Raw genomic sequence first — 24849 nt, 5'->3', positions numbered from 1 at the left:
AGTGTTAAGAAAAACATCAGGGAAGCAAAAACTAGCTGTCTGAGGCCTTCAGCTCAAAACCACCATTTATATAAATTCTCCCAAAACAATCTGTGAGCAAGGGAGGTATCCCTATGAAGCAGGCATAGTGAAGTGGAAGGTACATGAACTAACAAAAAAGGAAAAGCAGGGGCCAAGATACCAAATAATGCCAATTCACACCAACTCACAGACCTGCCTCCCCAAAGAACAAAACCATGATTTCTCTCTGAATGGATCAAAGGCACAGGACACCACTCATGACAAAGACAGTAAAAAAAAAACCCAGGACAGCAAGGAAGAAAATACCGCTATTTGATCATTCCCTCAAGTCAATTCAATTTGTCATTATTTATTAAAGCACCTTTCTACTGGGCCTATGTTAAATTAAAAAAAAAAAATTATTCTAACACTTCTTAAAACCAGGAAGACTTTATTCAGGACAACTGTGATAGATGTCAAGACTATTACAACAGGAGAGAGATGGCACTGAGCTCCACACACCTGGGCTGGGTTCTATAGTGCCCACAACCCAAGTCTTCCTGGTCTCTCTGTCCCGCACTCTCCCCAGCACACATATCACCTGGGCATCTCACTGCTCCTCGCAGCTCTACGGTGCTCCACAGCTCTGCAGAATCAGCCTGGGATTTGACATCTCCCTTACCTTCTCTTCTATCCTAGAAGAACATGCCCTTCCACCAAAGTGGCCACATAAACACACCTTGGACTTTCCTGCCCCCTCGCCTCTCCTCTACCTGTTTCTCCACCAAAATGTGCCACCTTGGACATCTAATGAACTCCTAATTCACTTCAAGACCTAATCCCGATGCCTGTGGAGCCTTCCCAGGTCCTCGCCAGTTGGATCTGACCTCCTCATCATTATGAGTCCACAGATTATTTTTTAATCCATTTAGCCCCATCTGAGTTGTATGCTCCCTGAGGGCAGGAATCCTGCCTTGGACCACTCTGCATCCTTCACAGCACCTAGGAAAGTGCCTTCCCTTGGTCTTTATGTCCATGAGAAAAACCTTCTCCTTCTTCTTTACCAGAAAGCAAATTAGCCAATAAAACACTACAGACTTAAAACTAATAGGAATAATCTAAAAGAAAGCATGATTAAGAGGGTGCTTCCAATTACATTAACAAATCAGGAAGAGAAAAAAAGAATAGAGAGAGCTGGGGGTTTTTTCATTTCATTTAAATGCAATTTAATTAACATATACTGTATAAGCTTCAGAGGTAGAATTCAGTGATTCATCAGTTGCATATAACACCCAGTGCTCACTATTTAAATGTGCCCTCCTTAATGCCCATCACCCAGTTACCCCATGCCCCTACCTCATCTCCAGCAACCCTGTTTGTTCCCTACAATTACGATCTCTTATGGTTGGTCACCCCCCTCCCCTCTGTTTTCCTCTTATTTTTTCTTCCCTTCCCCTATGTTCGTTCATCTCTTTTATTTCTTAAATTCCACACATGAGTGAAATCATACAGTATTTGTCTTTCTCTGACTTATTTCACTTAGCATGATACCCCCTAGTTCCATCCACATTGTTGCAAATGGCAAGATTTTGTCCTTTCTGATGGCTGAGTAATATTCCATATTATATATGTATCACATCTTCTTTATCCATTCATCTCTTGATGGACATTTGGGCTCTTTCCATAATTTGGCTATTGTTGATAATGCTGCTATAAACATTGGGGTGCATGTGCCCCTTCAAGTCACTATGTTTGTACCCTTTGGATAAATACTTAGTAGTGCAATTGCTGGATCATAGGGCAGCTCTATTTTTAACTTTCTGAGGAACCTCCACACCGTTTTCCAGAGTGGCTGCACCAGTTTGCATTCCTACCAATAGTGCCAGAGGATTCCCCTTTCTCTGCAACCTCACCAATATCTATTGTTTCCTGAGCTGTTAATAAGAGAGCTCCTGTCTTAAAAGATTTTATGGTTATTTTCTTCTAGGTTTATATATTTTTTCTAAATTTTCTGTAACAAATATGTATTACTTCTATTAACACAGAAAATGTCATCTCGAAAATAAATGTTACAGAAATTTAGAGAAGGCTGAGATTCATGTGACTAGGAACAGGCAATGATATGGTCACAGAGAAAATGGGGCCAGTACTAATTGGCAATGAAGGGCTGGCAGATAAAAAGAGGACTAGAAAGGGAGAGAGAGGAAAGGAAGAAAGAGGGAAGGAAACTGGAGGGGGAAACTGGAGGGGGGGGAGGAAGGGACAGGGAGAAGGAGGGACAGGGAAGGACAAGTGGGGAGAGAGGGGGAATGAAAGGGAGGGACAGGGAAGGAGGCTGGGGGGGAGGGAGGGAGGAAAAGGAAGGAGGAGGAGGACAAGAGAAAGAAGAAGAAAGGGGGTACAGAGAAGAATCAACTTCTGAGGCGATCATGTATTGATGATCTACTAGATCCCAGGCTGTTTACATGCATATTTATCTCATCTAATCCTTGTAATCACTTGGTAAGTATTATTATTATTATTATTCCTATTTTAAAGATGACAAAACTGAACACTAGGGTGTGACTTGCCCAAAGCCACACATATAGGAAGTGATGATGGAGTCTGAGCTCTTCTCACTCTGCTAGGAATTTTTCAGCTGGGCTCTCTGTTTACCAGAGGGATCAGTAGTAGGTACTTGGCCTCAGGCCCAGGCCCTCAGCAGGAAAGTTCCAGGTTCCCATTCAGTATCAACAGGAGCAGTCCACTGTAATCCATTTTATGCATTTTGAGTGTCAATATAAGATGTCATTTTTTTAAAAATAGGAGTTTCAACATTTCAAAAAATAAACAATAGTTTAAAAACCATCGCCTGATGCCATACTGCCCAACTACAAAGGCCCTGAGATATATTTAGTAGGCATGTTGGGCTGGAAACGCCAGTGGAAGAAGAGGTCTGTCCTGGATGTGTGTTAGGACCTGTGTTAGAATGTGTGTGAGGACGTGTGTTAAGACCCTGAAGTAAGACAAAGGTAAGGAAGCCCTCTTACTAGTTGACACCTGTGAGCCTTTGGCACATGTCCAAACCAAAGGTGTAGGGATATCCTCTAAGCAGCATATATAAAAATTTTAGAAAACCTGTTGTTTTCATTAGGGCTAGCTTTGATATAAAGAATTTCAAATACCAAAACAAATGCAACAGGTGTGCAACTCTATTTTAAAACCACTTGAATATGTGTGTCAGTCTGCCAAAATAATATACATTTTCTCCACATTCTTGCCCTTGTGGTAAAGATACTGTCTGTTGGCTCACCAGGCATCCTGGGTAAGTTTTTTGGGGTGTTTCTCCATTCTAGGTTCACCTCTTACTAATTAATAATTGAAAGATAACAAAAAAGGCATTTAGAGGAATTCAAAATTAACGAACAAATATTTATCTATATTCAGCCATAAAGTAAGATCAAATTATGCTCTTACACTGATTTAATTTATATACTATATTTTATAGAAACAATTTGATAGTTCTCACAGTTTGGAAGCATAATCCTTATGCAAGTCAATGAATGCTTAGTATGAGATTTTCCTCACTTTCCATTTACTAAATGCTGAGCAGATTTATTACCAAGTGATATTCTCTGTTTAGAGGAGAGCAGCCTTCAGATGCACAGTGTTAATTCATTTTGTTCATCTGGTTTCACAGTCATGACCAGTATCAGATGATGCCTTTATAAGAGATGATAACAATAATGCATTCTTAGTGCACACACAGGTTTTCTGAGCCTGGCATTTAATGGCTTTATGGAAGTCAAGAGATAAAAGGGTTTTTGAATTCTCACTACTTTGCTATAAAAGTCACAATTCTCTAGCTCTCAAAAGTTTGTTCATAAATAAAATCAGGGAGCTGAAATACTTTTGTCTGAATATATACTTAGTGAGCACCCCACATGTACACCAGGTGCTATGGTAATGCTGGGAATTCAAAGATGAAATAAACACAGTGCCTGATCTTAAGAAGTTTGTGAAAGGTAGGACTCAAATATATGTAAGAAGATAACTTCCATATAACCTGGAACAGATCGGGGTACTACATAAACACAGAAAAACCTGTGGTAGGCAGAATAATGGCCCTAAATATGTCCATATCCTAATCCCCAGAACTTGTAAATGATACCTTACATGACAAGAAGGAATTAAAATTGCATATGGAATTAAGGTTACTAATCCACTGACTTTAAAACGAGGAAATTAGCCTGCATTACCTGGTGGGCCCAATATAATCCACTTAAAAGTAGAGAGAGGAGGCAGAAAAGGAGAGAGAGAGAGATGTGATGACAGAAGCAAAGTTCAAAGATGCCATGTTGCTGGCCTTAAACATAGAGGAGGGGACTGATTCTTCTCCGTACCCCTTTTCTTCTTCTTTCTCTTGTCCTCCTCCTCCTTCCTTTTTCTCCCTCACCCCCAGCCTCCTTCCCTGTCCCTCCCTTTCATCCCCCTCCCTTTCATCCCCCTCCCTCTCCCCCCTTGTCCTTCCCTCCCTTCTTCTCCCCGACCCTTCCTCTCTCTCTCTCTGCCTCCTCTCCAGTCTCCTTCCCTCTCCCTCCCTCTCCTCTCTCTCCCTTTCTAGTCCACTTTTTATCTCCCTAAAGCTTCCATGAAGAACTACCAACTCCTTGACTTTAGCCTACTGATATCCATGTCAGACTTCAGAGGTAGAGAACTGCAGGATAATACATCTCTATTGTTTTAAAGCAATAAACAAAGCAATAAACTTTATTGTTTTAAAGTATGTAGTCATTTGTTATGGCAACAACAGAAAATTAATCAACAGTCCTACAGTTGGGAAATATAATTATTTATACCCAAAAAGAGATCACTCGTTCTTAACCAACACTTCATCATCCATGCTCAGCAAGAAGAGAAAGGCCACTAAACCTTAAAGCTCCATCCAGAAATGCAAATGCCAAGTTGTACACATTCATTATGTTATAAAAAGTCGGGTATCCCTGGGTGGCTCAGCGGTTTGGCACCTGCCTTTGGCCCAGGGCGGGATCCTGGAGACCCGGGATCGAATCCCACATCAGGCTCCCGGTGCATGGAGCCTGCTTCTCCCTCTGCCTGTGTCTCTGCCTCTCTCTCTCTGTGTGTCTATCATAAATAAATCAATAAACATTAAATTAATTAATTAAAATAAAATAAAATAAAATAAAATGTCTCCAGTAACTGTCCCTAAAACATCCTTTAGATACTCACCAGCCAAAAGAGCTGTGATTTGGGAGACAAACTACTCACCAAATACAAGGCCACAACTATCCTCCCAGTACTGCCACTGAACACTTACGTGGCATGTATACGAATGCCCACGTACGCTTTCCAAAATGCCTGCTATCAGACAGTCAACCGAGACTCTATAAATATAGCCTACTATGGAGCACAACACTTAAATGTAATACCAGGAAAAGCTGCAGAATCATTTTCCAAACACTGGTCTGGAGCCAGAGAAAGTCCATTCCTCTGGAATTGCTCTCCGGAGGAGTCAAAATAGCTGCGAAGTTACCTGCCAGGCCCCATTCTGAAACACTAAAGGAGCATGAAAAAGCAAAGGGGGCGGCTTCCCCTGGATACCAGCCCAGTATTTGTTTGCTCACTTGAGATGACTCCAGGGAGCACAATCTCAGCAGGACTGAGGCCAGAGAGGAAGGGCCACACCTAATTTGGTTATTTTCAGGAAAAGTCAGACTTGCATATTGAATTCTACAGCTGTGTTCACAGTCTATCAACTATCCGAGGCTTTAAATATCATATTGTGGAATGGTGAGTTCACTCAGGAGGAAAAAGCTCAATTCTTCTACATGCTATACATTAACTACTAAATTTATTCTGACACTAAATCCAAAATTTTGTCTCCTTTTCTGAACTTAGAAAAGTTGCCCCCAGTAAGTTTTTAAGTAACGAATTAAATGTATACAATCGCTTTTAGAAATATGTGTATATGTATACTTCCCTCCTCCCTTTCCTTGATTTCTTTTCTTTATTTGCTCATCTCTTCTTTGGATTACCACCTGACATCCTAACTTTACTTTACTACTTTGCATATTTGACATCCTACTTTGCATATGTGATCAACAGACTAACTTAAGCCATTCCCTTTCCACCATCCTTGTCCCACATGTGTGCTGAGAGAACACTAAGCAAACAGTCTTGTTGCAGCTTAGGGTCACACTGTTCTCTCAGTTACAGCAGCCTCCCCTTCATTTCTACCCTCCCCTGGCACTCCCAACAATCACTATCAGCCATTCTTATCGTATGTTTTCTTACAGAAGCTCCTCCAGCCTCCAGACACACTAAAGGAGCTGCACAATGCTCTCCTAGGAGAGGCCCACAAGATGATAAAAGTTAATGTGCTTTAATAGGGATCCCTTTCCAGCCCAGACCTACCTTTTCTCTAACACCAAGATTAAGAGAAGGTAAGGATCTTACGGCCCCCATAAACTGCCATAATACAAAGATAACAGAAGAAATCACAGAATTGTATGGTTAATATGAATGTGATGTATAATTTGTCAGCCAGCCAATACCAAGTTAAGCATCCCAAGATCACATGACACAAATTCTGAATTCAAGCTAATGGAATTATACATCTGGAGGTCCAAAGCACAACCACATCCTGTTCCTCTACTTCTCATTTTAATCAGATTGTTGGAACAAATATATAAACAAACAAAGGAGCAAAAGACTTAAATCAAGAGGAACACTAGTACAAATGCATAATAATGTTTAGAACTCACGTGTCTTAATGTTCACGGAAATTGACAGTGTAGTGCTAACCTCTTTTCTTTCAAGTAGCTCAACTTGTCACTTTCAATTAAAATACCTAGACACTTATTCTTAGAAGGAGAGGAACACAATTTTCTCACTTACTGAGCACACATCCATATCTTACATTGGATGGTTCTAATGTTGCAAAGTACAATTAGGTTTTAAAAACTTTTTGTCTACTGGGGTGCCTGGTTGGTTCAGTGTGTTCAGTGACTGACTCTTGATTTCAGCTCAAGTCAAGATCTAAGGGTTATGAGATCAAGCACTGCATGAGGCTCCCTGCTCAGCAGGGAGTGTGTTTGGGATTCTCTCAGATGCTTTCTCTCTCTCTCTAAACTAACTAAATAAATCTTAAAAAAAAAAAAAAAAAAAAAACCCTGTGTCTACTATTAGGAGGAGCACAGTGAAACTAAATTTCACATGTTTAAAAAGTAATATCCAGTGTACCTAAGGATGGGGAACAACTGAAATTCTCAAGCTTTGCTGCTGGGAGTATATATTCCACTTTGGAAAACTGTTGACAAAATATTTCATGCATGAACTAAAGTTTACTACACCTCAAGTTGTTTCACTATTTTAGATAATAAATACAAAGAAACATTCCAATGGTTTCAAAGAATGACAGAATTACAATCACCATGCTAGCACTGTTTATTTCAATCCACTGTTTAGCTCACACTGGTTGGAGACACACATTATGCCCAAAGTGAGTTCAAGATTACAAATCACTATGAACTTCTTTCACAACTAATGGGTATAGCTACACAAACATATATGGAGCCAAATGTACAACTTCCATGTAAAACAGAATGTTTATTAAAGTAAAAAAAAGCCTCCATGTTTACTGTGGCAATATCTGGAATCTAGACCAACAAAAGATTTGGTGAGGGAAGAGATATCATCAACATTGTTTGTAATAGCAGGCACATGGCAGTTTAAAAAAAAAAAAAAAGTCTGACTTTTAGTCAGCTTTACTGTTTTTAAATCTTCTGCAGACAACAGACCCCTGTTCTGCCTGCAGGGGGCAGGGAAGCCAATTACTCCCATTTCCCTATTCTTGGTTAATCACCATGTGCCAATCAGGGTTAAAAAGCGTTAAGTAATAAGAATGAGTTAATCTGAAGTTTAGACATCTTACAAATATGTGAAATCTCTTTGACCTAATACTTCCAGTTCTAGGTATCCATTCTCTAAAAACCTGCAAAGAAACATGGCAAAATGTTCATGGCATCTATATTTGCATTGGCTTTGAGAGACAGACAATACATTGTATTAATGAGTTAGAAAAAAATAGAATAGCTAGATAAAATAGGGTATAAAGCTACACTTGAATACTGTATAGCAATTAAAAGGAATAAACTATACCTGTATGTTTTATCTATAATATTCTAAATCTTAATTTCATATATTTGTATAACTCAGATTTAATACTTTCAAATTACAATAATAAAAGACGTAAGCAACTAGATTATGAGCCATCAATTCCCACCAAGTCAACGACTGTTACAGTCCTGGGTCTCTGCTCTATCTTGATGCCACAAGCACTGTAATATATATGGTGAGCTCAATCCATATGTTGGGAACAAAGGTCCCTGGATTAGATTTTGTCCACTAATGTAAGTTCCTAGAGATGACTGCCCTTAGCTGAAGTGGCAGCTGAAAAGGAATTCATCCGTCATCCAAGCACTGGCAGGAACTTCTGAGTCAAACATGGGTGTACATCTAGGGGAGGAATTAGATAGCCCTCCCAAGGCATTACATAAGGAGCTAACGAAATGGTCAGAGGGCAGACTGCCATCATATATCCACAGAAGTGTCTGCTATGGAAAACTCTTCCACAAACCCAAGCTGAGAAAGCCCTAGGCCAAGTCTATGCACAGGACTGGCCTGGAGGCATGTCAGTGCCTAAATATGCAGACCCAGATGGAATCAATATATGTTCAAGTTCTACTCCAGTGAGCCATGATCTGCATCAATGTCACTCTCCACTGCAGGGTCACTACTCTCATCTGCTTATTTTCCAGGACATTACAAAGCCAAGTAGCTATCCTCCTAAAACACTAACAGGAAACCTCCCCTTTAACTAGAATTTGTTAAGAGTGTGTTGTTATAATTCACTGTTTCTGAAAGCGTTGTCTGTGGAACATCATACTGCCATGTGCTTAAAACAAAGAGGATTCCATATGTAAATAAGTTTGGGAAATGTTGATTGATATATATACATATATATATATATATATATATATATGTATATATTTATTCTTACTCCCACACCTCGTAATGCATATCATTTATCATGTTAAACATTTAGCAAAGTGCTTTATGAAAGAAATCTGTTTTACTCTAAGACAGAGTTTCCCAAAGTTATTTGACAAAGGAACCTTTTTTTCCAACCTTTCAAAAGGACTGTTTCCCATACTCGATCTTAAAAATCACTAGGGTTACTGTTAAAACTGAAGATTCCTAAGCTCTACCCTATTTCTTGATCAAAATCTTCAAGGGACACGTCATGAAATTTAAAATGAACATCTCAGTTACTTAAATCAGAGCAGTCAAAAATACTGACAAACTAGCACTTGGTCAGAAACACTATTTTTTGTTTAAAATGTTTCTAAGCCAATTCCTTGATTCAAGGTCACTATTCTAAGCATTATTATCCACGTAGAGTCCTGAGGAGGTAAAGAGGATAATACCTGTACTGGTCTTGAAAATACGACAGCAGTTTTTTCATCCTTTGGGTTTCTTCTAAGTCAATCATAATCATTACAATAATAACTGAGCTCTTAAATGTATTATCTCCCACAGTTTTTCACAAAAACTTAGCAGAAAAGTACAATTATCTTGCCCATTTTGAGGACACTGTTTCCTAGGCTAAGGAAGTTTAAGTGATTTGCCCTATGTGAGAGTTTCACTCTCAGCACTGTTGACATTTGGTGCAGGAAAACTGTCGGAGAGGTAGGCAGCCTATCCTGTGCACCATAGGATGTTTAGCAGCATCCCTGCTTTTACCCATTAGATGCTAGTAGTACCTCCCCTCCAGTTATTCAACTAAAAATGTCTCCTGACCTCGCCAAATGTGGGCAAAACTGGTTAGGAACCAAAAGTAGGAGCCAGAAGTCTCACCACTAGTGTCTCGGCCCGCCGGCCTCCCCCAGTAGCTGCTACTCCGCCTCTGCATGCTCTGCCCTCTGCAGCCTTCCTCCTCCACAAGCTCCCAAACTGAGAAACCCAGCAGGCCCTGCTGGCACTCTCAATGCTCCATCTCACAGCCAGTCTACACTGAAGAAAGGCCTGAGAGAAGCTCATCAGGTGACACAGTGAGATAAAGGTAACCAAGTGCCAGCAATTTCTGGCACAAAGTAACAGCTCAAGAGAAGTACTGCCTGTGTCTTTCTTCCTATCCTGCCAAAGGCTCCAGTTCGAAGTATGAAAGAGTCTCAATCTGTTCTTTTTTTTTTTTTAAGATTTTATTTATTTATTCATGAGAGAGACAGAGAGAGAGAGAGGGAGAAGCAGGCTCCATGCAGGGAGCCCTATGCGGGACTCAAACATGGGTCCCCAGGATCACACCCTGGGCTGAAGGCGGCGCTAAACCGCTGAGCCACCCGGGCTGCCCTCAATCTGTTCTCTTAAAAATGAATCATAGAAAAAGCATTCTGCCAACAATGGCATACTTAGTTAATTCAATACCTGGGAAAGATCATTTTTTAACACTTTCTTCATATGAAAAAATTATTTTCCATAATAGTTATGTATATTTTGATTTGTTCTTTAGTATTAAAACATTTTTTGAAAGATTTTATTTATCTATTTAAGAAACAGCACAAGCAGAGGGAGGGGGAGAAGGTCAAGCAGACTACCCCCTGAACACAGAGCTCCACACAGGGCTCCATCCCAGGACCCTGAGATCATGACCTGAACCAATGTCAAATGTTTAACCAACTGAGCCACTCAGGTGCCACAAAACAATCAATTTTAAAATGATAAAATTCACAGGGCGCCTGGGTAGTTCAGTCAATTAAGCATCTGCCTTCAGCTCAGGTCATGATCTCAGGGTCCTGAGATTGAGCCCTACATCAAGCTCTGCTCAGCAGAGCATGCTTCTCCCTCTCCATCTGCCACTCCCCCTGCTTGTGCTCTTGTGTTCTCTCCCAAATAAATAAAATATTCTTAAAAATTAAACTAAAATTTAAAAATGACAAATTTCAACATAAGTTATGCAAACATAGCAAAATATTTACTGTATGAACTAAAATTGGCACTTAACCAAAAATATTATACCTTGAGGTTTGCACTGTTTCACTGTTTCAATTTTTAAGCAGAAACAAAAACTCCAAGTGATCACACACGACAGAATTATAAACCTCGATAATACTATCATTGTTTACTTCAAATCTATTGTTTAAATCCAGAAAAGTGTAGCAACCACAGGGGTTAAATGCACAAAAAAAAAGTCTGAGACAAGCTTGAACAATTTTAAACTCTTAAAAATCTCTGGAAATGAATGCATGTACCTGGGTACCCAGTGTTGGGGGCCAACTGTATAATTAAGAGTCTCTGATTCTAGTTCTATATAGTATATAGTATCTATCAAAGGATAATCAAAAAGTGCTCATTTGAAGCTAACGTATATATTATTAAAACTCAAGTTACCATAGCAATTATTTAGAATACTCACCAACAAAAGATTTTAGACAGGGAATATGTTACAACTGACTATTTAGAACTGCAGAAGCAATTCTGGACTGTTTGACTTTGCAGACAAACTTTTTGGATGGTTTTTATTGTTATTAAATCCTCTACAAATAATGCATCCCTTATCACCTTATCACCACCCAATCCTTGGGACAATACAGTCTGTTTAACATGGTTAAAATGGTACTCAAAAGCTTCAAGTCCAAAAGCAGTTGGCTACAAAAGACTAATGGAAAGAAAAACATCACAAGAAAATCGTCATAAAGGAAATGATGAAATAGATCTCCTGGTCCCATCTCAAGTCCAATTCCAGCTTACCACATATGTCAGACAAGCCATGAAACTTCTTCAGGCAATTCAGAGTTAGGAAACAGGCTTTGAATGCTGGCTTCTGTGTAACCCTGGGTAAGTTACTTAATCTTTCTGGGCCTTTCAACTTTCATATCTTCAAAATGGAGATATAATACTATCTGCCCTATGGGGCTGTTGAAGGTAATAAAAGGAAAGCATAGTTAAGTGCTCTATACAGAAGAGTTAGCTGCACCTGGGCAGTATCTTGAAATTAGTGAATCTAGGTGATGAATATATAGGGATCATTACACTATTACCTTTAATTTTGTTTTTTTTTAAATTTTTCAAAATGTCTGAACTTAGTTATTATCTTAATGTTCTTCATAGAGGCATACCTCGGAGATATTGTGGGTTCAACTCCAGAGCATTACAATAAAGCAAATGAAATTAATTTTCTGGCTTCCCAATGTATATAATAGTTATGTTTAAAATTAAAAAAAAAAAAACTGGGGTGCTTGGGTGGCTCATTTGGTTGAGCATCCAACTCTTGGTTTAGGCTCAGGTCATGATCTTCTTACAGTTGGACTAAGCTCCCTCCACTTTGGGCTCCACGGGGAGTCAGCTTCAGATTCCCAATCCCTCTGCCCCTCCCCCGCTTGCGCACTCTCATGGGCAAGTTCTCTCTCAAATAAATAAATAAAATCTTTTTTAAATATTTAAAAATAAAATTAAAAAAAAAACTAAAGTTATGTTTACACTGTCCTATAGTCTATTAAGTGTGCAATAACACTGTATGTATCTTAATTTTAAAATATTGCTAAAAAATGCTAACCATCACCAGAGCTTTCAGCAAATTGCAAACACTTTGCTGGTAGAAGGTCTTGTCTCAATGTTGATGGCTGCCAACTGCTCAGAGTGATGGCTATTAAAAAGCTGGGGTGCCCTCTCTTAAATAAGAAACAATTTCTTAAAAAAACACAATGGAATTTGCCACTCTTGATTGACTCTTCCTTTCACAAATGATTTCTTTCAAGCATGCCATGCTGTTTGATAGCATTTGATCCAGAGCAGAACTTCCTTCAAAACTGGAGTCTAGAAAAACAAACAAACAAACAAAACTGGAGTCGAGGGACACCTGGGTGGCTGGCTCAGTGGCTGAGTGTCTGCCTTCAGCTCAGGTCATGATCCCAGAGTCCTAGGATTGAGTTCCGCATCAGACTCCAATGGAATCTACAGGGAATCTATAGGGAGCCTACTTCTCCCCTCTACCTATGTCTCTGCCTCTCTCTGTGTGTCTCTCATGAATAAACAAAAACTTTTTTAAAAAATAAAATTTTATCGTGAGATTGCAGCAATTCAAATATAACAATAATGAAAATATCTAAAATATTGCAACAAGCAGTATCAAAATGTGACACAGACACAATGTGAGCAAATGCTGTTGGAAAAAAGGTACCAATTGACCTGATCAATGCACGAATGCCACAAACCTTCCATATGTAAAACAAAACCAGAAACAACCGCCACCCCCCCCCCACACACACACACACACACGGTTATTTGTGAAGTATAATACAGCAAGAGCAGTAAAACAAAGTATGCCTATATATAAAACACCAGAGAAATAAAGACCTCAAATAAGGTCTCTTTGGACTTTAAAATCCAATTATATATGCCAGACTGGAAAGAGGGCTCAATTCCTAGGTGCAAATCAGGAGCAAGGCAAGACATTCCAGAAATAAATTCAGACTACCAATCATCTCTCAGAGTGATCACTGCATAACCGATGCCTTACACATAAATGTTCAATGACTGGATGTCAGACTAATTCCAAGCATTCATTACAAAGCACAAACCAAGATGGGACGAGCACTTCCAGATCCAAGCCCCAAGGATCTAAGACTGGTGTCTGGCCTAGGAAATAACCTGAATCTTTCTTTCTTTCTTTCTTTTTTTTTTTTTTTAATCTTTCTATTCTTTGCAGAGGAGAGACCAGTAAAAGGCACAATGGTGAGAACTGATCCTGAGGGAGGCACATACCCAAAAAATGTTATATAAGTTGAATGAATTCATACCACTAATGATTCTAAGGCTTTCTGGGGGAATTTTACATTCAAAAGATGGAAGAATGGGCATTCATAATTAACTCTATTTCCTGACTATTCAAATGAATGAGTGAAATGTCAGCAAAACTTAGAGATCTAGTATAAACCAGGAAAAACACGACCAGACAAGTACACTTTCCACCAAGCTGGAATGGAATGTCTATTTGCATGCACACAACATAGAATTTATAAAATTTTAAAGACAGTAGAAATAGTTCAGATGGACCAAAAATGAGGGCAGAGTGATTCCAGTACCTTGGAAAATGACATAATTTCATTTGAGAAAACATTGTAAGAGTCATGATCCGTTTCTGAATGACCCCAGTGAAGTCACCTTCTGAAAAAGACAAATCACAACCTCTCTTCTCTACCTCCAAATTACCCTCAAAGCAGCACCTTCCTTTCCACTAAAGCATGAAAAAGTAAAAGCAAATTTTAACAGATGTTTTGACTTTGACATCATTTAATATTATAATTCCTCAATATTACAAACATATAACTATATAGTAGACTGTTAAATTCATGGCCTATTGGCTTCTAAAACACACCTTTCCATGTGTAACCTACGAATACAAGAATTTTCTGAGTTCAAAAAGTACTATCACAAAGCAGTCCTCCTCAATCTACTAATTCGTGTGCTGTGTAACCTGCTTTGTTGGGACAGTATGACTGCTCCCCTTCCTGCACGGTGAAAGGAGGTTTCAAATTCTCTGACAGTTGGCTCCACCGACTGCTGGCCCAGATTTACTCATTTCCTAACAACCTCCCGGGTAAAACAGGGCTGGGATGGAGACAGAGACAAGCAAGAGAGAGCTCTCAGAAAAAGAAAGCAATATCCCTGCATTTGTGGCCTTTCTATACCACTTTCTCTTCTTTTCCCACACACTACACTTTGTTCCCAATAGTCTAACACTCTAAATCAGCTAAAATGCCTAACTTTATTATGGGAGAGGAAATGTGCAGTTACAGGATACACAGAGCTGAGATCATGCAGTTATAGTCATAGCTAAATCCAAAAGTCCTTCCAGCTGCTCAATCACTCCCCTAGAATCAAACTGCTAGTTGCTGGGTCCCTGGAGAAAGATGTCTTTACCTATAATACAGTCTGGCTCCACTTCTGATGTTTGACTGCTGACGGTTTTTAAGACCTAGCCCTCCCTGCTTCCCTTTCTGCCCCACTTATGGACAAGCTGGTAAGGGCCCCCTCCTTTGACACAAGCAGGAATTTCAAACCACCCAAGCCCAGGCAGGCAAGGAAGACTTCAGCCAAGCTCATCTTCTCTACACAATAAAGCCAAGCCAATCTCTTTTCCCTGCCCTCAGACAACACTCTCGACCTACTCAACACCTGCCCCGTGCTCCTAAGATTCATTTTGTAAGTGGGAGTCTTCTCAGCCTCTCCTGGTATGCAGGTGGTCTTATCAGTTTTTCGACACATGAACCAAATTCTGGGTAGGGTCCCTCTGACCTCTGCAGAGTGGCAACAACATTTCCCCCCAAAAATGATACTGATACTCCTGATACTCCTGACTTCAAGTCTGCTCTAAGGTAGCCACTTAGCACACCAACTCCTCCAGTGTCTAATTAAAACAAGCAAGCATCCACTAGGAAGCAGGAGGCCTGAGAACTGGTACCCATTCCACTATTGACTAACCACATGCCTTTAGATTAACATTTCTGAGTCTCATTTTCCACACCTATAAAACAAGTATAGTAAGATCATCTCCTTGTCTAACTAGTATGATCATTGTGGGACCCAAAGGGTCAGGATGTAGGACATCACACTGAGGATCAATGCCTACACATACCATAGTTTCCTGAAGTGGGAGCCCTTCTGTCTCAATACATCCTGCATTCCAGCTCTCTGCCCAGCACCCAGCTCTGCTCTTCCAGTTTCCTCCAGGTTCCCTTCTGTCTCTCTCCAAAGGCTTTCATAGGGAGCTACGAGTTCACTAAAACAAAAACCAAAAAACCCTCCTAATGAGTCTCTCTCTCACAAGACATACACAACTTAGCATAAGAAGCAACCAGAGGGATCCCTGGGTGGCGCAGCGGTTTGGCGCCTGCCTTTGGCCCAGGGCCCGATCCTGGAGACCCGGGATCGAATCCCACATAGGGCTCCCGGTGCATGGAGCCTGCTTCTCCCTCTGCCTGTGTCTCTGCCTCTCTCTCTCTCTGTGACTATCATAAATAAATAAAAATTTAAAAAAAAAAAAAAAAAAAGAAGCAACCAGAGAGGACTCCAAGCAAGCCCTTCTAGGAAGTTAGGTTACTAGGTTAGCATACGGATTAACACCAGACAAAATCTCTTCGTTTATACAATAAAACACTGAAGATCACATATCTTATCACAGCCACCAAGGCCAATATCTAAGGTCCCCTTCCAACCCCTAAGCCCTTTGGAGGAAGAGAGTTACTTTAGTCACATCACAGAGAATCCACTTACAAAGGAAAGCAACGTTCTCCACTTAAAACAAGATCTGTAGTAAGGAAAAGCTCAAAAGCCAAGTAGATGTCCATTTTGAAAAATCTCAATACGACAACAGTCACCTCCAGGTTAGTTATCCAAATAGCATGGTTGGGATGAAGTATACACAAAAACCCTTCCAAGAGAGTTTGGGCTGCTAATACAATGTCGGAACTGAACGAGCTGTTCAAGCTGTATGAAGAGAGCAATGACCTGCAGATGGATGTGATGCCCAGCGAGGGTGACCTTCCGTAGATGGAGGTAGGTGGCGGTAGCCGGGAGCCATCCCCGAACCCCTCCCGCCACAGGGCCCAGCCACAGCTGGAGAAGGAGGAGCAGGGGGACCGAGGCCTTGCTCACCGCCCTGGGGAGCAGCCAGGCCAGCTCACCAGCCCTGACGTCAAGAGCGAGGACTACGGTGAGGAATTTGATGACTGGGAGGACGACTATGATTATCTGGAAGAGGAGCACCTACGTGGTGCTGGCTATAGAGTATCAGCGGTCCCGGAAGAAGCCAACAAGATGTTTCTGAGAACAGAAACATCTTTTTTTTTTTTTTTTTTTTTTTACAGTTAGGAATATATTTGCATGAAATTACAGAATCAGTAAGGGAGTCTTTGGGTAAAGGGGAAACTCAAACTAAGGTTATAGAATATCTAAAAACTGGTAACAAGACACAACCTAATTACAAGATATATTTAAAGCAGTGCTCGCAGGAACTGTCTACATCCATAAAAATTCAAGTGAAAATAAGAAATAGAAAGTAGGTATCATTAATTAAAACTTGTTTTTAAAGTTTTACAGAATAAACTAACTCCTGATAAAAGTGTAAATGAAGTTACTATAGAACAGGAGTTTCATGTATTTTCCTTTATTTGCCAGGTGAGTTATCTGCAGCCATTAGTTGCTGTCCAGGTCTCCTTTAATGCGACCAGCAGTACCACAAATGAAGTAACAGTCGAGTGCAAGATTGATGGATCACCCAACGTTTAAGGTTGAGGAAAATGTGGGGCCACGTCTTTTTTTTTTTTTTTTTTTTTTTTAGTGATGCTTATAATTTTATTAGAGCAAACAAATACAAATCAGAACCAGTCAAAGAAAAAGATTCAAAGGGCAGAATCTGAATGACAAGAGTTCCAAATCTGAAGCTTCTGTAGTCTCAGGAATGCATTATCCTCCAGACATCAACATGTGGCAATATGAAGAATAGTGTGTAGTTGTTTTTTTTTTTTTTTTTATTAAGACTTCATTATTTAGGCATAACTGATTCAAGTATTGCCCATGTGCTTGAACTCAACCTCCCACCTTATCACCAAAGGTCAGGCTGATTTCTCATGGCCCTAAGTCTCAATCCTCTAATCACATGGTTGGTCCTTCCACCAGGGCCAGCTCCCACCTTGCGTCATCTTGTTAGCATTAAACTAGCAGTTGTGATCCAAGGGGCCCACCATGAATAACAACGACACTCTTATTCCATGGGAAATTCCAACGGTTTAGAGGTTAGCTCTCAAGAACATGAACAAAGGCCAGATCTGGATAAGTTCATTCTTCACTATTCAGGTAGATAATATTATTGCCACTCTAGCTGTATACCATGTTCTAGGCACTGATCTTGGGCATTTACATAAAGTAAATGTAAATCCCTGGGTGGCGCAGCGGTTTGGCGCCTGCCTTTGGCCCAGGGCGCGATCCTGGAGACCCGGGATCGAATCCCACATCGGGCTCCCGGTGCGTGGAGCCTGCTTCTCCCTCTGCCTGTGTCTCTGCCTCTCTCTCTCTCTCTCTCTCTCTCTGTATGACTATCATAAGTAAAAAAAAAAAAAAAAAAAAAAAAAGATGTTTCTGAGAACATCCAGAGCAAGAGAAGCAGCCCTAGATGGCGGGCTTCAAATGCATTATGAGAAGACCCCGTTTGATCAGTTGGCTTTTATCGAAGAGTTTTTTTCACTTATGGTTGTCAATCGTCTAACCAAAGAACTCAGCTGTGATGAGATTATTGACAGAGAGTAATTAAATGCTGTTAAAAGAGGGGAAGCTACTCGAGGACTCAACATTCTACTATCTTATGGGCTCATTCCAGATAGATAGTAACGGTGCCAAGGAAAAAAGTTGATCTTCAAAGAAAATTTTGGGGGCAGCCCTGGTGGCTCAGCAGCTTAGCGCCGCCTGCAGCCCAGGGTGTGATCCTGGAGACCCTGGATCAAGTCCCACGTCAGGCTCCCTGCATGAAGCCTGCTTCTCCCTCTGCCTCTCTCTCTCTCCTCCCTGTGCATTCTCATGAATAAATAAATAAAATCTTAAAAAAAAAAAGAAAATTTTGTTGTGCAGAACAGAATAGGGCAGTGACTGCACAGTTATGAAAAAGAATGAAGAAGAAACATATTAGGACTGTGGAAATCTGTTTTCAAGAATGTTCCTGAAAAAAAAAAAAAAAAAAAAAAAAAGAATGTTCCTGAAACACCTGCGGCTTAAGACTTTGTTACTGATCCCAATTATTTTGCTTGCATTGGGAAAAATACCTTTCATATTTCACTATAAGGAATGGTTTTGCAAGAATAAGTTATAACCAAGCCAAACTGCCAGTACAAGACCCCCACTGATACCAATTACATGAGAAAAAGTAGTAACATCCAATTTAGGACACAAAATGTCTGAATCATTTGGACTGAAAGCCTACTTAGAGAACTCTGACGGTTCCACTTTGTGGTCTGTCCAAGCCAGTGTTCAAAAGCTAAATTTTTAGTGTAAAATAAATTGGGTATTCTTCACTATCCCAAAAAGATAAACCCAAGAAGAAATATATATCATGTGTGATATATCTCAAAATGTGTTTTCAAGAGCATCTGAAATTTTGTTTGTATGTGTATCTTGATCATTTATAAAGCTACTATGATCTATAATTCAAGAAAATTTGTCTTATCATTTTTAAAATTCAAAAATTAAGACGTCCGTAGTTTCAAAGTTAGACATTGAAATGTATGTGAAAGAACAAACTATTTCTGATACTCTTACATACTAGAGAAGTTGTTTTACTTGCTGTTTTTCATTTAACTTACAGGTGAAGGACTTTGGTTGAATTTCATAATATAAAAACTGTTAAAGTGAAAAGGTCAAGTAAAAGGACTGAACAATTAAAGTTTTAAAACTTGCCCAGAGGGATCCCTGGGTGGCGCAGCAGTTTAGCGCCTGCCTTTGGCCCAGGGCGCGATCCTGGAGACCCGGGATCGAGTCCCACGTCGGGCTCCCTGTGTATGGAGCCTGCTTCTCCCTCTGCCTATGTCTCTGCCCCTCTCTCTCTCTGTGTGTGTGACTATCATAAATAAATAAAAAATTTTAAAAAATAAAAAATAAAAAAAATAATAAAACTTGCCCAGAAATCCACCTCAGTATCTGAAGTTTCCCTCTGTCTCCTCCTCTAATAAAGCCTGTCATTGGTTATGCACCAGCATTTGGGATAATAAAATTTCTTGTTCTGGTGGGGGCGGGGTGGGGAACCCTTCCAACTCTTTAAAGGTAACTTATAGACAGTACTCAGGAACATTTTGTCAACAAATAAAGAAAAAACACTGTTTCAAGAGCTTCTGACCTTCTCAGAAGTCAGGTCTTAATGTAAAAATGGACCCAGGTGAAACCTGTCCCAGCTAAGGTACATGCTATGTTCAGGCCAACGCTACTCAACCTCCTCCCCTCTCAGCTGCTCCGCTGCAACACTGTACAGAAATCAGCCAGGCCCTGTACTGCACTAGCATCTGCATTCTGTCTAGTCATCCAAATGGACAGGGGAGCCAACTCCTGGAAAGAGCTGACGGTTGGAAATTGCACTCTGTCTGCCTCAGACATCTTCATAAGCTCAAACATCACTCACAAGAACCCCTGACAGCGGCTGCTTGGGTGGTTCAGTCAGTTAAGCACGGACTCTTAGATTTTGGTTCAGCTCATGATCTAAGGGTCATAGGAGCCCCACATCAGGCTCTGCGTTCAGCACAGTAGCTTGTCCATCTCCCTTTAACTCCTCCCTCACTCCTTCCCCACCCCTGCTCCCTTGCACTCTGAAATACATAATATAAAAACTGTTAAAGTGAAAAGGTCAAGTAAAAGGATGAACAATTAAAGTTTTAAAACTTGCCCAGAGGGATCCCTGGGTGGCGCAGCGGTTTGGCGCCTGCCTTTGGCCAGGGCGCGATCCTGGAGACCCGGGATCGAATCCCACATAGGGCTCCCGGTGCATGGAGCCTGCTTCTCCCTCTACCCCCTGCTCATGCGCTCTCTCACATGCTCATCTCATCGTAAGTAAGTAAGTAAGTAAGTAAGTAAGTAAGTAAGTAAGTAAGTAAGTAAGTAAGTAAGTAAGTAAGTAAGTAAGTAAGTAAGTAAGTAAGTAAGTAAGTAAGTAAGTAAGTAAGTAAGTAAGTAAGTAAGTAAGTAAGTAAGTAAGTAAGTAAGTAAGTAAGTAAGTAAGTAAATAAATAAATAAATCTTAAAAAAAAAAAAGAAAATTTTGTTGTGCAGAACAGAATAGGGCAGTGACTGCACAGTTATGAAAAAGAATGAAGAAGAGACACCAAACTGTACCAGTAGTTATTCTAATTCTTCACATCACGCACTCACAAGGGAAGAAAAAAAGGTCAGTTTCACTTAAGAATGCCCTTAATGAAGCAGTAAAGATTATTTTATTAAAGCTCTAGCCCTGAGTGATTATCTTTTTAATATTCTAGGTGAATATTATGAAATGGCAAGTATTTCAATGGTCACCTTGAAGAAAAGCACCTAAGCAATTATTTGGATTGTAAGCTAACCTAGCCACTTCTTTCACATTCTAACCTGAAAGAACAAATGATAAACCATGCCAATTCAAGCTTGTGTACCTGTTAATTTTTGAGAAAATATTTGACAAAGGAAGCCTTTAAATTTTTTCAAATGCTTAAGGCCTGAGCTTTCTCCTAAACTCAGAATTCTTGAAAACTCTTATCTGCCATCACAACCTTAAAACTTCCCAATACTAAGACTTTTCTGATGAGATCAGTGATGAATCAAATATAATTTTAGATAAACAGATTAAATATGTCAACATTAAGAAGATCTGCCTAACTTAATAAGCTAATATTTTCTAAATGATCCAAGCATGGTGTCAGGAAATCTTGCATGGGGGAACCCTGAGTGGCTCAGCAGTTTAGCACCTGCCTTCAGCCCAGGGCATGATCCTGGAGTCCCGGGATCGAGTCCCGCATCAGGCTCCCTGCATGGAGCCTGCTTCTCCCTCTGCCTGTATCTCTGCCTCTCTCTCTGTCTCTCATGAATAAATAAATAAAATCTTTAAAAAAAAAAATCTTGCATGGGTAAAATATCCACTTTGAGTACAAACTAGATTAATAAATTTTAATATAACAGAACAAATGGTTTCAGATTCCACACTGTAACTAATCTTTAATAAACTACCACCTGTCAATTTTTGTTACAGTATCAAAGAATATCCACATTATGTAAAAAAGACTAAGAAAAATACTCCCAATCCCACGGCTAATATTATATTCAATAGTGAAAGGTTTTCCTCCAAGATCAGAAAAAAGACAATGGTGAAGAAGTAAAAGATCTGTACACTTAGAACTATAGAACGCTTATGAAAGAAATTGAAGAGGATACAAAGAAATGGAAAAGTATTCCATGCTCATGGATTTAAAGAACAAAAATGGTTAAAATATCTATTACTACTGGGGTGCCTGTGTGGCCCAATTGGTTAAGTGCCTGACTCTTGGTTTCAGCCCAGGTCATTATCACATGGGTCATGGGATTCAGCCCCAGGTCAGGTTCCACAATCAGCAGGGAGCCTGCTTGAGTCTCTCCTTCTCTCCCTCTGCCCCTCTGCCCCTCCTCCCCACAGGCCCACACATGCTCCCTCACACTCTCTCTCTAAAATAAATAAATCTTAGGGTTCCTGGATGGCTCATTCGGTTAAGTATCTGCTTTTGGCTCAAGTCATGATCGCAGGGTCCTGGGATAGAGCCCCATGTTAGGCTCCCAGCTCAGCGGGAGCCTGCTTCTCCCTCTACCCCCTGCTCATGCGCTCTCTCACATGCTCATCTCATCGTAAGTAAGTAAGTAAGTAAATAAATAAATAAATAAATAAATAAATAAATAAATAAATCTTGGGACACCTGGGTATCTGGGCAGTTGGGCATCTGCCTTCAGCTTGGTGATCCCAGAGTCCTGGGATTGATCCCCACATTGGGCTCCCTGCTCAGTCTGCTTCTCCCTCTCCCTCCTTCTGCCTGCCACTCCTCCAGCTTGTGCTCATACTCTCCTGTCAAATAAATAAATAAAAATCTCTTTAAAAAAAAAAAAAAAAACCTAAGATTTACATGTAAAAAAATAAATAAAAAAAAATTTTTAAGATTTTATTTATTTATTCATGAGAGACACAGAGGGAGAGAGGGAGAGAGGCAGAGACACAGGCAGAGGGAGAAGCAGGCTCCATGCAGGGAGCCCGACGCAGGACTCGATCCTGGGACTCCGGGATCACGCCCTGGGCTGAAGGCAGGGGCCTAACTGCTGAGCCACCCAGGAATCCCCAATAAAGTCTTAAAAATAAATTAAATGAATATTTTTTAAAATATCTATACTACCCAAAGCAATTTACACATTTAATACAACCCCTATCAAAATACCACAAGCACTTTTCACAGAGCTAGAATAAGCAATCCTAAAATTTGTATGGAACCACAAAAGACCTCAAATAGCCAAAGCAATCCTGAAAAAGAAAAACAAAACTGGAGGTATCATGATTCTGGATTTCAAACTATATTACAAAGCTTTGGTCATCAAGACAATATGGTACTGGCACAAAAGCAGACACATAGATCAGGGAACAGAATAGAGAACCCAGAAATGGACTCACAACTGTATGGTCAACTAATCTTAAGACAAAGCAGGAAAGAATACCCAAAGAAAAAAAAGAAAGTTTCTTCAACAAAAGGTGTTGGAAAAACTGGACAGTAACATGCAGAAGAATGAAACTGGACCACTTTCTTACATCATACACAAAAATAAATTCAAAATGAATGGAAAACCTTAATATGAGATAGGAAACCATCAAAATCCTAAAAGAGAACACAGGCAGCAACCTCTTTGACACAGACCATAGCTACTTCTTACTAGACACGTCACCACAGGCAAGGGAAACAAATGCAAAAATGAACTACTGGTACCAAGACACCAAGACAAAAAGCTTCTGTATAGCAAAGGAAACAATCAACAAAACTAAAAGGCCGCCTACAGAATGGGAGAAGGTGTTTGCGAATGACATATCTGATAAAGGGCTAATATCCAAGATCTACAAATAACTGATTAAACTCAACACCCAAAAAAACAACCCACTTCAGAAATGGGCAGAAGTCATGAATACACACTTTTCCAAAGAAGACTTCCAGATGGCTAACAGACACATGAAAAGATGCTCAACATCACTCATCATCAGGGAAATACTGGCTCCATCCCCTGAGCCTTCAAAACACATAAGCATCTGCCATTTGGGAAATAAAAACAGACTGTCACTTTCAAATCTCACCAAAGAGTGATCTGTCCTCATTGCTGCATCCTTTGTTGACTTTAATGTAGCAGTTTAGCTTCTGTTTCCATTTAAGTCTTTAAGAAACACACCACAGTACCATTAATAGCATACTGAATGCAGTGGGATTTACTCAGCCTTCACCAACTTACCTAAAACACTCAATACTGTTTATCATACTCTTCATCTTGAAGTTCTTTCTTCCTTTGACTTTTGTTGCTGCTTCTCCTGGTTCCTATCCTAACTGACCATCCTTTTCTGTCTCTCATTCCTCCACTGGCCTTCCAAACCTGGAGACTAAATTCCCAAGGCCCAGGGCCAGTGCCATAGGAATAATTACATCTATGCCAGTCCTGATCCTCCCTAAGCTTAGTCCCACACTTCAAACTGTGGGAAGGAAAAACAGGTGTTTTTCATGACTGGTACAGACTCAGTTTGAAAAAGGCAGGATAGGACCTGTAGAAAGGCAGTTTATGGAGGACATCTCATGCCAGTGAGGGTTAGTGAAGGTCACTGAGGAGGGAAATGACTTGTTCAAAGTAATGTCTGCAGAAAGTTAGCCTGGCAGGATGGTGAAGGATGGATTTAAAAGCAGAAACAGAGGCAAGGAAGACGACTGAGTCAAGCCTTGGAAAATAAAAACAGGAACTAATATAACAATAGTGGAAATAGGAAGGGGAGGTTCTTGAGAGTCCAAGTTGAATGAACAAAGAAACATTCGCTGTCCAGGTCCCCTCTCATCAATCAGCCAGTCCCTAACAGGTATCACCTTCCTTCTGTGTCCCTTTCACAGGGGTGGGGAGTGGTACCACCACCATCACCCACATACAGTCCCTGTTTTGAAGGAACACATAGGGCAAGTAGGCAAGAAGGGAAAAGAAATCCAGACTCTTTTCTAAAACTTCATAAAACAGTACGTAAAATAAGCTCATGAG

At 40.2% G+C, this 24849-nt stretch overlaps 1 protein-coding gene and 1 pseudogene across 1 annotated transcript in view; one reads left to right on the top strand and one right to left on the bottom strand.

Annotated features, from left to right (window-relative positions):
- CCNY (cyclin Y) overlaps window positions 1–24849 on the bottom strand; it is a 235029-nt gene that overhangs the window by 168438 nt on the left and 41742 nt on the right. The gene's annotated exons all lie outside the window — the stretch shown is intronic.
- LOC121496904 lies at window positions 16345–18586 on the top strand (annotated as a pseudogene).

Source organism: Vulpes lagopus, chromosome 8, assembly GCF_018345385.1.
Source record: "Vulpes lagopus strain Blue_001 chromosome 8, ASM1834538v1, whole genome shotgun sequence".
Taxonomy (NCBI): Eukaryota; Metazoa; Chordata; class Mammalia; order Carnivora; family Canidae; genus Vulpes; species Vulpes lagopus.
The sequence above is the reverse complement of the archived record's forward strand: the minus strand, read 5'-3'. Positions and strand labels throughout refer to the sequence as shown.